Here is a 12685-nt window from a genome sequence, read left to right as displayed (position 1 = left end):
GACCTCCTAAGTTACCCACTGGCTCAGGCAACTCTTTCTGATGTAATGCCTTCAAAATTTTCTTGGGAACCACCCAATCCTCGTGTAGCAATTCCAATGGGGACACTAAAGGCAAAAAAATCTGAAAGCATTGATGAAAAGCAGATAATGACAACGCCTTTGGTAGCAAATTACTCCGTGGAATAATTTGAAATCTTTCCATCATATTTGCAGTAGCATATCTCACAAAATAAACCGCCAAAGATTTCGAATGTTTCACAATATTCACACAAAATCCTGTATAATGTCCTGGTAGGAAGAGTTCTAAATTTGGCACCCCTCTACCCCCCGATGTCTGAAGTTTGTACATTACGCTCCTACGTACTCTATCCATCTTGGAACGCCATACAAAGGAAAAGAAAAGCCGTTGCACCCGCAAAATTTGATGTGCTGTGGGGGGAAAAACTAAAGCTAAAAAAAGTAAAATGGGCAATAGTACTGCTTTCATTAGCATCAGCTTTCCTTCAATTGACAGCTTTCTTAATGTCCAAAAAACCACCTTTTTTCCACTTTTTTCGTTACCTTCTCCCATCGTTCCATACCATCCATACGATCATTAAATTCCACTCCTAATACTTTCACCCCTCTTTCAGCCCTACTAACCGGGCAAGTATACAAATGATCCCATGCCCCTACTGTGAACAATTTGCACTTCTGAGTGTTTAATTTGAACCCCGCTGCTTGACAAAACAACTCAGTTTGTGATACTGCGTGCCCCACAGACTGAGCATCCCTACACAAAATAGTAACGTCATCCATATAACCTATGGTTTTCGCTTGAATTCTGGTTCCCGGGACTGGAGCTCCTATAATCCCTAGATGGTCCCGTATTCTTATGTGCAAAGGTTCAATCGCACAAACATAGATCAAGGCTGATAACGGACACCCCTGTCTCACACCCGACAAAATCGGTATTTTTTCTGACAGAAAACCATTTATCCGAATTTGGCTGAAAACTCCATCATACAAAGTAGAAATAAAATGCAAAAAACAAACCGGGCATCCCATTTTTCCCAATACTTTTAACATAAATTCATGGGAAACTCTATCATAAGCTTTCTCAAAATCTAAACTTAATACTCCCAAAGATGTCCCTCTTTCTATGGCTGCTTGTACTGAGTCTCTAATAATTTAACAAACTTTCATGTATACGTCTTCCCGGTATAGCACACGTCTGGTCAGCTGTACCAAGTCTTTAATTACAACCCTCAGGCGATTTGCAATCACTTTAGCCAATATTTTATAATCCATATTCAATAAGGTGATCGGACGCCAATTTCTTATATCTTCCCTGTCCCCTTTTTTGTATATTAGGGTTAAAATTCCTTTTTGCATGCTAGGAGTCCATTTTCCATTCTTAAAACACACGTCCGCTACATCCACCAACACTGGTCCCAGGATATCCCAAAACCTCACATACCATTCATTCGGGAGGCCGTCACTACCTGGTGACTTCCCCTGTGTAGCAGCCATCACTGCTAATCATATTTCCTCTAATGAAAAAGGTTCCACCATTTCATTCTTTTTTTCTATCTCTAAATTATCTTGTATAGAGGCACAAAACAATTCTCCCTGTTCTATATTTAACATCTTTGGGGAATATAATTCAGAAAAATAATTCTGTGCAATAGTTAAACTGTTGTTTAACTTATCTCGTACTACTCCCTGTGTATTAACACATTCTGCTGACCTCCCATTCTGAGAAAGAAATGCCTTAAAAAAAGACCTTGTGCATTTCTCATTTTCTTCAAAGTTCTTAATTCTTGAGTTAAATATAATCGTCTTTCCTTTCTCTTGCATCCATTTCTGTATATCTCTCTTTACTATGTCCAATTCCTCACGCACTTCCACTCCCATATCCTGTAATTGGTGCAAAGTTTGCTGCGAGCCCACTAACATTTCATAAAGCGAATTGTTCTTCCTAACAGCTTCTTGTCCACATACTATAAAAAGCCTTTTAGTTTTCAATTTCGTTTCTTCCCACCAATCTAAGATGGAAGGGTAAGACTTATATTGCTTCACCCACTGTTGCAACAGTAGTCTGAAACGTAAACACGTATCTTCATCCTTCAAAAGTTGTACATTTAACTTCCACAAATTTCTACCTTTCGGTGCATATAATGGTAACCTAACTGTAGAGATTACTAAATGATGATCAGAAAAAAAGAGTGGGAATTACTTCTATAGCGCACATCACAAAAACTTTTGACACAAAAATAAAATCAATTCTAGACTGCACCAACCCAGTATTTTCTCTATACGTAAAACTCGTCCCTGGACAGTTATGAACAGCGTGAGGGTCTATAAGTTGTAAATCATCTATCAATTCTTTCAATAACTTAGTTGAAGTGTCCTTGGTTCCAGTGCCCACCGGTCTACCTCCACTCATCCTATCTGCAGGATGAAGTATGCAATTAAAATCTCCCACAACTATCATAGGGGTGCCTCCCACACAAAAGGACCGTAGAGACTGAAACAATGAACACCTTTCCCTTTTCTTTGTATTAGCGTATACGCTAAGTAGTTTGTATAACGTATTCTGCCATTCAAAGGTCACTTGGAGGACACGCCCCGGTATCAACTCCATATGTTTCACATCCATCATCACTTGGGAATTAAATAAAATTGCGGTACCCGCATTTTTGTTCTCATTAGATCCTGACCAAAACGAAACACCATTTGTCCATTCTGAACTCCATTTCTTATTACCCACATCCCATGACATTGCGCACTCCTGTAAACAAAAAATTTCACATGGTATTGTCGCCAGATACGCAAACAGTGCTAAACGTTTCGTACTATTGTTAATCCCTCTTACATTAATAGTTGCCACCCTCAGGGTAGTAGTATTAAAAGGCTCCATCATTAATAGTTTTGACAATTCCTTTGCTTATCTAAGGATAGACCGACTTCGGTCCGTATTCTTTCTGGTGTTTTTACGCCCAGGTGTCTTATAAACAGGCCGAGTCTCCTCACTTTCACTTTCCGGCTCTGCTGGCGAATCAGTTTGTTGCGTAGGTTGAAAAACCACTGGGTCCAAAAAGTCACTTTGTAGAGGATCATACCTATTTGAAATCTCCATTTCCTGAGAATCCAGATATACTTGTGATTCCATCCACTTTACACTCACCTCTCTACACGTGGCCATTTTTTTTTTTCTTCACTCCTGTCTTCCATGCCTCTTCCGCTGGCCCTGTACATTTGTTAGTCTGTGCAATAGTAACTCTTTCTCTTTCCGATTGCTCTTTAACTCCTGGTGTTAAAGACGACAGTGAATCTTTTTTCTGCGTTGGGTATGCAACTTCCCCTAAGGTGCTCGGTGTACCCCTACTTTTCTCTCTCTCTGCTTTCCCTTTAACATCTTTGTTATCTGATGTGCATCTGGACGATACCTCAACCTCTTCCGACATTCCTTCCTCTTCCTCCATTTGACCTTCATCCCCCATGCTACTCAGAACTTCATCTTCTACTGGCGTCATACTTGGAACCAGTTTACTGTCAGCACAAAGCTGCTCAAATTCCGCAACCAGTTCTTTTGAAGTTCCAAGAACATCTCTTGCTTCAGAGCTCTGTAGGAAATTTTTGGCCAAAATTTCATGTTCCTGGTCTGAAATCTGTACTTTGTTCTCAGGTCCTTTTGGCCATCTTTCCAACGTCTTCCTTACTTCTTCTATAACATCATTTCTTGAAGAAACAGGTGACACTTCATCTGTTTTTTCAATTATATCTTCTCCAATTTTATCTTCCTCTTTCCTCAAGTTCTCCAACTTTTCAATAAATCGACTGCTTTTGTCGTAATACTCATAATAATCATTACTTCCACTAGCTGCTTGAGCATGTCTTTGGAACAGAAGAACAGTTTTCTGCCAAATGCCCCTCCAAGTCGCAATAATTACATCTCATTGGCTTATCACACTCTGCCATCTTATGATTTGTACTTCCACAGTTTCTGCACTTATCTTTTGGGCAATCCTGTTTAGTGTGTCCAAATTTTCTACAGAACCTGCAAAAAACAGGTTGATTAGGGTAATACAAATACCCACATTGATCGTCAATCTTAAAGACTCCAGGTGGATGACACACACCTCCCATTCTTTCTTAGTTCTTTTTTAATACAACCACAAATCTCCGGTTACCATTGAAATATCCGAACCTGTTTTTCATCTCCTGCCCACCTCTTACTTCCTCACAATAAAATGATAGCCAATTTCTAATTTTTTCAGCAGACACAAACGGATTGTACATATGGACCGTCAGTGGTATCATTTGACGGACGTAACACAACTCAATCAAAATACCATCCAAGATATTATTCTTTCCCTTATCCGCTTTATAAACTTCATAGGCACTCAAAGATGAAGGTTCATCCAAAAAGGTGATATCGTAGGTAGAAACATGTCTATGCTCCTGCATACAGTAAATTTTACCTTTTTCCGCCTGGAGTGCGTCAAAAAGTACCTTCTTGACAATAAAGTCAAAATTCTTTTCTTCTCGAAATTCTTGTTGCACCGTGATCCTAATCGAGTTCCGCAGTTGCGTTGCCGGTGGTATGGCTCTGGTTGGCACCGCCATATTGGACGAATAGGCCAAAGATCTCTCCTCCAAGCGAAAATCCGGCAGTGATGCTAGCCACCCCTCTCTCCTCCTCAGGGAGAGAGGGTGACGGCCTCCTCCTTCTCACGGACCAAAAGTCCCAGCAGCAGAGTAACGAAAGTTCTCAGTCCTTTTAGACAAGATCAGTAGCCCACCCCCAGACCCGTAGGCCCGGGGCGATCAGCTGCAAAGAGAGGTCTCCCTATACCGGACAAGCCAGACAACCAGGTGACTCTACACTTGATCTTAGCCAAAAGGCCGAGAAGCGATGCCCACAAAAGCTTTGCCTGAAAGACTGCTGCTCGGCAGCTCCCCTGCTGACTCGGAGCAACGCTCTGCGGCAGAGCCCCAGATTCCTCGGCCAAGAATAGCATTTGCATGACCAGCATGCCCGGCGGTATGGTAAGCATATTTTGCATGGCTCCGCCCCAAGATTTCCATGGGTCCCACAGCGCCTGGTCCGAGACGGCCAGACACAGGCTGCAGAGCTCCACCCAGCCAAGCTGCAGCCCGGCCTGGCACTGGCCCCGTCACCTAGCGGCCGAAAGTCACCCTCAGCTGCCCAGGAGATGCTCCCCCAAGTGCGTCCCCCTCAGATAAGGCTTGGGCGTTCGGGGCCTTTCAGGGGTTTCAGGGGTGAGGCAGGGCAAGGACAGTGTCCCCCATCTCCTCCTTGTGCTGCTGGCTGGCTGGCTGGCTGGCTGGCTGGCTGGCTCCTTTGCCTTGCTTTGCAGCTCCTGTGAAAAGCAAGCAAAAAGGGCAGACTTTTTTTTTTCCTCCCGTGACACAACAGCACCTTTTCCGAAACACTGGAAAAAAAAACACATTTAAACAAAAAAATATTGCAAAGTGCTCTTCTTTCAAGAATTGCTCAGTCTTTCTTTTTCACAGCATTGTTTTCCCCAAGTGGGGAAGTGCACCAGTCCTGGAGGTACTGCAATACCAAGTTGATGCGTGGAGTTGACAGAGCAAGCTCCCATTCCATCTCCCGGTTCCAAAAATCAATTTAATATATGGTCCCCAGATAGAGGACGTATCAGATATTAAACTCATAAGAACAGATTTTTTTTTTTTTTTTTTTTTGAACGGTCTCCACATCTCCCCTTACAACCGTCCCATTCCTCCAGCAAGGTAGAATGTACTACATTGCGACTATATGCCAATTAGTTTGCCAATTAGAAGGTTCTCACGGGTTATCCGTGTCTTGGTTTAGAAACTGTCAGAAAGTGAGGCTTAAAGCACGGTCTCCCTAGACGCTTGTGCCCGAGCCTGACTTTGTCGACCTTTTCCGCTGAAAGGAAACAGGTCATGTTAAGTTATGGTGTACATTACTTACGCATCCTCGTCTTGCCGCCTCGCGTGCGGCCGACGATTCCTTCGTTTTTCCCACTCAGAGGTGGATTCTGTTTGAGAAAAAGCACAAGAACATGTTGTGTAAATGTACGTTTACTCACTCTCCTTCGTCGTCGTCGCTGTCGTCCTCCGGCCCGTCGATGATTGCGTAGTCTCTCAGGAGGCTGTGGATCATCCGGCGGCAGGATTCCGTCGTCGTCTCTTTCTTCCCTACCACCAGGCGGTTTCTGGAAAATAGGAGCACATCTTTTACGCAGCACAGGATTCTCCAGCAGGCCTGGGTGTCTTCCTGTGCGTGGGTCCCCGGGAACAAACCGTACATCACTGCGTCGGCATTGATGTTTGCTGTCAGGATCGTGCCCCCTAGTTCCGTGGCCAAGTCCCGCATCAAGTTGCGTGCGTAGGGGCAATCCCAGAAGAGGTGGTATTCCGTCTCGTCCGCCGTGCAGCCCTGGGGGCAGTTTTTGAAGCGGTTGAGACCCTTGGCGTGCATGAACGCTCGCACCGGTAGACCTCCCTGGATGGCCATCCAGGCTACGTCTTTGTGCTTGTTCGTGAGCCGTTTCGATGCCACGTTGCCCCATACGCTCTCTGCGGCCTCTGATGATAGGGTCCTGATCTGCTCGCAAACGTCCCTGTCACGAATGCTTTTGTGGATGGCCCCATTCTTCCACTGGTCCGGCGCCGCCGCCTCCAGCTGGAATTCCCGTACAAAACGCTCCGCCTCAGCGTAGTACCAGGGGGCCGTCCAGTTGTATGGGATCCTGGCGTCCCACACCACCCATCCCAGCCTCCGCCATACCGGGAGTAGGAAGAAGCGGGCCATCAGGAAACCTACGTGTCTTTCATCACTGCTCCTCAGCGTGAGCCTCACGCAGTTGCAGGTGAAGAAGCCTCTCAGCATGGTGGGGATGTCCGGAACCCCCTTCCCGCCTTTGTCGTGTGTCTTGATCATGGTTGCTCTCTTCACCCTATCCATCTTGGAGTTCCAGATGAAGTAGAATACCATCCTCGTGATGGTTTTTGTGGTGGACTTCGGCCCCGGCCAGACCTGTGCGAGGTACTGTAGGACCGGGAGCACGTCGTTCGCCAGAGCCAGCGTCTTCCCCTCTATGGTCAGCCTCCGCAGGCTCCATAGCCCTAGTTTTTGTTTGGCTTTCGCCACGCGCTCGTCCCATGACCTTTTTGCGGCCCCCTCGTAGCCGAACCACACACCCAGGATTTTCATGTGGACCGGTCTGATGTGGAAGGGCAGAGGGTCATACGTTGGGTCCCAGTCTCCGAAGAGCATGGCCTCTGACTTGGTGCAGTTTATCTTGGCCCCTGACGCCTTGCCGAAGTCCTGGCAGGTCCTTACGAGGGCCTTGACCGAGCACCCGTCTGTGCAGAAGACGGTAACGTCGTCCATGTACAGGGAGCACTTCATTTCCCCCTTGCCTTCGCTCCCTGGCACTTTCACCCCTCGTATGTCCTTGTTTTGCCGGATGTGTTCCGCCAGGAGCTCGATGACGCAGACGAACAGCAAGGGTGAGAGTGGGCATCCCTGTCTGACACCCGACTCCACCAGGAAGGAGTCCGACTTCCACCCGTTTACCATTGCGCTGCTGAAGATGTCTCGGTACATGGTCCGCACCATGTCACAGAAGAAGTCTCCCAGACCCATCGCTCGCAGGGCTCGGTCCATGAACTCGTGGGACACTCTATCGAAAGCCTTTTCCTGATCAAGGCTTACCAGGGCCGCTCGGACCCTGTGGTCCCTGACGTACTCGATTGTGTCTCTGACCGGGGCCAAGCTGTCCGCTATCTGGCGCCCTGGTATCCCGCACGACTGGTCCGGGTGGACTAGCTTCCCGATTACCTTCTTGAGCCGGTTTGCCATCACTTTTGCCAGGATCTTGTAGTCCACGTTTAGGAGCGAGATGGGTCTCCAGTTTTTGAGGTCATCTCTCTCTCCCTTTTGCTTGTACAAGAGGGCAATCGTACCTTCTCTCAGGGTCTGTGGCATGCTGCCCTTCTCCGCCATCTCCTCGTATAGCGCGAGCAAGTCCGGCCCGATCTGGTCCCAGAGTTCGGTGTAGAGTTCCACTGGGAGCCCGTCACAGCCCGGGGTCTTGCCGCGTTTGAAGGAGGTGGCCGCCTGGTGCAGCTCCCCCAGCGTGAAGGGTGCCTTCAGGCCCTCTCTTTCCTCCGGTCCCAGTGTCCTCGAGATCCCAGCCAGGAACTTGTCTGCCTGGGCGCCCTCCGACGCCTTAGGCGAGTAGAGGCTGCTGTAGAAGTCCGTGACGACCTTCATCACCAGTTCTTTCTCGTCTTGGAGGTTTCGCTCTGGGTCCCGTAGTTCCAGTAGCGGTGTGGTAGTGGAGTGTAGCTTCTTGAAGAAAAATGCGTTGCATTTTTCGACCTTCCCAAGTCGCTCGACCCTGGAACGGAACATGACTTTCCTAGCTTCCGCCTGGAAGTGGTTGTCTAGACCTCTCCTGGTTTCCTCTAGGTCGTCTTGCACGTCCCAGCCTCTGAGCTCGAGGTCGAACAGTCCCTGCAACCGCGATTGCAGGGCCCTGAATGTCCTCTTCTTTTCCCGTGCCGCAGCCCTGCTGACACCCTGGAAGAAGCTCTGGACCTGGGTCTTGACCCACTCCCACCACTCCCCCGTGGATTGAAAGCAGTCCTTCATGCTCCTCCACTCTGCGTATGCTAGCCTGAGGTTTGCCTTAGCCTCTTCGCTTTCCAGCAGCGTGCAGTTCAGCTTCCAGGATCCCGGCCCGGCTGGGAACTTCCCCGAAAGTTCCCCTGTGAAGCTGATTGCTCTGTGGTCGGTGAAGTGTACGGCAACCATGGAGCTTTGTACCGGCTTTACCGTCTGGGAGGTGAAGACGAAGTCGATCCTGGAGCGCACAGAGCCATCGGGCCGACTCCAGGAGTAGTTCCTGGCGTTTGCCCCCATGCCCCCGTTGACATCCCTCAGGGAAGACTCCCCGACAATCTCCCGGAGCAGCCGGGACGTTGCATCCATTCCTGCAGAGCCGGGGCCCGTGCGTCCGCCCTCCTCTATGGTGCAGTTGAAGTCACCCCCCATCAGGATGGTCCTGGAGGTAACGAGCAGCAGTCTCAGGTTTTCGAAGACTTCTAACCGTTCATTCTTGGTCGGGGTGGCATACACATTGATCAGCCGTACAGGTTCTCCTGCCCATGAGCCGTCGACGGACAGCACTCTGCCGTTCACCTGCTCTGTTACTGATTCAGCTGTGAAGTGCCTTCCCTTTACAAGGATGGCCACTCCTGAGGATTTGCAGTCGTTCCCTCCTGACCAGAAGGACGGCCCGTGACTCCACTCCTCCTCGAGTTGTTTGTACGACCGGTCATACAGTATTCCACATTCCTGGGCAAAGCACACATCGCAGTTCTGGGCTGCCAGATAGCTTATTGTGCCTGCCCTTCGGGTCCTGTCCTTCAAGCTTCTGACATTCAAGGTGAGCAGTGATATGGCCATCTTGCAATGCGTAAGCTACGGGTTCTGGTTCTCTGAGGGGGTGTTCTTGTTCGGATCTTGGATCAGACCTGCTCCGAACGTCCCTCCCCCTCGAGTTCCATTCCGTCTGAGTCCGAGTCCGTGCCTGGCCCCTCCTTGTCCTTGTCCGTTCTCCAGCTGCTCGGCCCTTCCAGGCTTTGCAGCATTTCGATTGTCCTCTAAACTTGATCTTAGCCAAAAGGCCGAGAAGCGATGCCCACAAAAGCTTTGCCTGAAAGACTGCTGCTCGGCAGCTCCCCTGCTGACTCGGAGCAACGCTCTGCGGCAGAGCCCCAGATTCCTCGGCCAAGAATAGCATTTGCATGACCAGCATGCCCGGCGGTATGGTAAGCATATTTTGCATGGCTCCGCCCCAAGATTTCCATGGGTCCCACAGCGCCTGGTCCGAGACGGCCAGACACAGGCTGCAGAGCTCCACCCAGCCAAGCTGCAGCCCGGCCTGGCACTGGCCCCGTCACCTAGCGGCCGAAAGTCACCCTCAGAAAGGCACCCCCCCAGGAGATGCTCCCCCAAGTGCGTCCCCCTCAGATAAGGCTTGGCCGTTCGGGGCCTTTCAGGGGTGAGGCAGGGCAAGGACAGTGTCCCCCATCTCCTCCTTGTGCTGCTGGCTGGCTGGCTGGCTGGCTCCTTTGCCTTGCTTTGCAGCTCCTGTGAAAAGCAAGCAAAAAGGGCAGACCTTTTTTTCCTCCCGTGACACAACAGCACCTTTTCCGAAACACAGGAAAAAAAAAACATTTAAACAAAAAAATATTGCAAAGTGCTTTTCTTTCAAGAATTGCTCAGTCTTTCTTTTTCACAGCATTGTTTTCCCCAAGTGGGGAAGTGCACCAGTCCTGGAGGTACTGCAATACCAAGTTGATGCGTGGAGTGGACAGAGCAAGCTCCCATTCCATCTCCCGGTTCCAAAAAACAATTTAATATATGGTCTCCAGATAGAGGACGTATCAGATATTAAACTGATAAGAACAGATTTTTTTTTTTTTTTTTGAACGGTCTCCACATCTCCCCTTACAACCGTCCCATTCCTCCAGCAAATTGGAAAAATCCAATTTGCGACTATACGCCAATTAAAAAGGTTTCAAATTAAACTTGAATTTGGGTAAAAAACTTGCTGTCAAAAAGAAGAAAGACTGAGTGAGTACTCACTCTATCCCGGATTATTTAAGTGGTGAGAGTCCTCCACTTGTCTTGTTGCCAATAATCGTTAGCTGTATTTTTATCTGATTTCTTGGCATCAACACAAAAGTATGTGTACAAGTGACACAGCATCAGTTGTACACATTCTTGAGGGGTTATCTCTTTATGCTGGAGTACAACCAGGCATCTTGCTTTCCACAAAGCTTGTTTCGTGGAAGCTGTGATTTTGTAAAAACGTGCTGCATTTTCTTTCCCTCCACCCCCTCCAATTCCTGTGAGTACTTGGTCAAAGGATACATGTTGATGTTTGGTTAGTGCAGCCAAAAGTGGCTTTACTAGAATCCAAACTTGCGCTGCAAAAAGACAATTCCATAGGAAGTGTAGAGTGGTCTCTTCATGTTTGCATCTGCTCCTAGGACATTCCGCAGATACTGCCAGTCGTCTTTTGTGCATGAATGCCTTTAAGGGGAGCGCATTGTGTAATGCGAGCCAGGCAATGGGCCTCATTACGACCCTGGCGGAGTGGGTTTAGGCCAGCGTTATTCGCGGCGGTCCCGTCCGCCCTACTACGAGTTCCCGTAGCGCCATGGAACGTTTTCCGCCTGGTTTTTCCGGGCGGAAAAATCCATGGCGCTATGGGACCTTGTTGTTAATTACGCCACCGTATTTTACGGTGGCGCAATTAACTCCTTCCCCACTCCCATTATACCCTATGGGGCAAAAATGGGAATGGGGAAGGGTAAAATGGGGAATGGGGATTTACCGCCCCGCCAAGGTCGGCATGGGGCGGAAAATCCGCCAACCTCCATGGCGCTATCGGCAGCTTTCCGCCGTGCTCCGCGGTGCATTTAGCACCGCGATTTCCGCCAGGGTCGTAATGAGGCCCAATGTCTTTTTGTTCGTTTGTGATTTTCGATGTGGATAACAAGTTCCAAATTTTTTCCAAATGATCTCCAGAAAGGTTTCCCACTGGCTCTGGTGTTTCGATTTCTACCATCTCTTGTAAAATCCATTTAGGATACAAAATGTATTGTTTTGAAGCTTCTAGATGTTGTATTTTTGGGAGAAAAATTTTGAACATTTCGTATGACTTTGGTGGGTCCAGAGCTCTTGGGCTGATGTTTGTGGATTGTATATATTTGTATTTATGCAGGAGGCGGCTGATAGCGTATTTAATATATACTGCTGCCTTCGACTGCGAATGCTTCAAAGTATTTATGCAGAAGCATATATAATGCACTGGCAGGACTGTGTGTAGATTAGGAATTTCTCTTCCTCCATTGTTTTGTTTTTTGTGTAGAATGTCTCTACGTAGCCGATCCATGCTAGAGTTCCATATGAATTTGAAAAATAGTCTTTGTAGTTTTTTTGTTTGTGTACTTGTGGGTGGAAATACTAATGCCACGAATAATATTACAGGCATTAAAACCGCTTTTATTAGAAGTAGTTTCCCTTCAATGGAGAGTTGTCTTGATTTCCAAAAGACTATTGTGTTTTCTAATTTCTCTTGTACTTTATTCCACGCCAGTATCCCCGGTTGTCTGGTTTGGAAGTGGATGCCTTGTACTTTGATTGTGTCTGCCACTTTCGTCACTTCACATTTAGCGAGGTTGTCCCAGGTGCCTATGGTTAGCAGGTTGCTTTTTCCTTTGTTTATTTTAAAACCTGCCGCCTTGCAAAAATCTTCTGTGTGTTGAATGGCTTTGTTGATGGATTGTGCATTAGTACAGAGCACTGTAACATCGTCCATGTACCCCATACATTTAGCCTGTTCTGTTGGTAGTCCTGGTATGAACGCTCCTTGGATATTCTGGTCATTTTTAATTTTCCTGAGTAATGGCTCAATTGCACAGATGTATAGGATGGCTGAGAGGGGGCATCCTTGTCTTACCCCTGACAGTATTGCTATTCTACTACACTTGATCTTAGCCAAAAGGCCGAGAAGCGATGCCCACAAAAGCTTTGCCCGAAAGACTGCTGCTCGGCAGCTCCCCTGCTGACTCGGAGCAACGCTCTGCAGCAGAGCCCCAGATT

At 47.8% G+C, this 12685-nt stretch overlaps 1 non-coding gene and 1 pseudogene across 1 annotated transcript; both read right to left on the bottom strand.

The window, feature by feature from the left end:
* Positions 1-5541: 5541 nt before the first annotated feature.
* On the bottom strand, positions 5542-5724 carry LOC138461128 (U2 spliceosomal RNA). The gene has a single exon (XR_011263768.1). It is a non-coding gene; the product is annotated as a U2 spliceosomal RNA (small nuclear RNA).
* A 4607-nt stretch (positions 5725-10331) lies between these two features.
* LOC138461172 (U2 spliceosomal RNA) lies at positions 10332-10510 on the bottom strand (annotated as a pseudogene).
* Positions 10511-12685: the final 2175 nt, after the last annotated feature.

This window comes from Ambystoma mexicanum, chromosome 1p, assembly GCF_040938575.1.
Source record: "Ambystoma mexicanum isolate Mex_15411 chromosome 1p, UKY_AmexF1_1, whole genome shotgun sequence".
NCBI classification, from domain to species: Eukaryota; Metazoa; Chordata; class Amphibia; order Caudata; family Ambystomatidae; genus Ambystoma; species Ambystoma mexicanum.
This window is presented reverse-complemented; position numbering and strand designations above follow the sequence as displayed.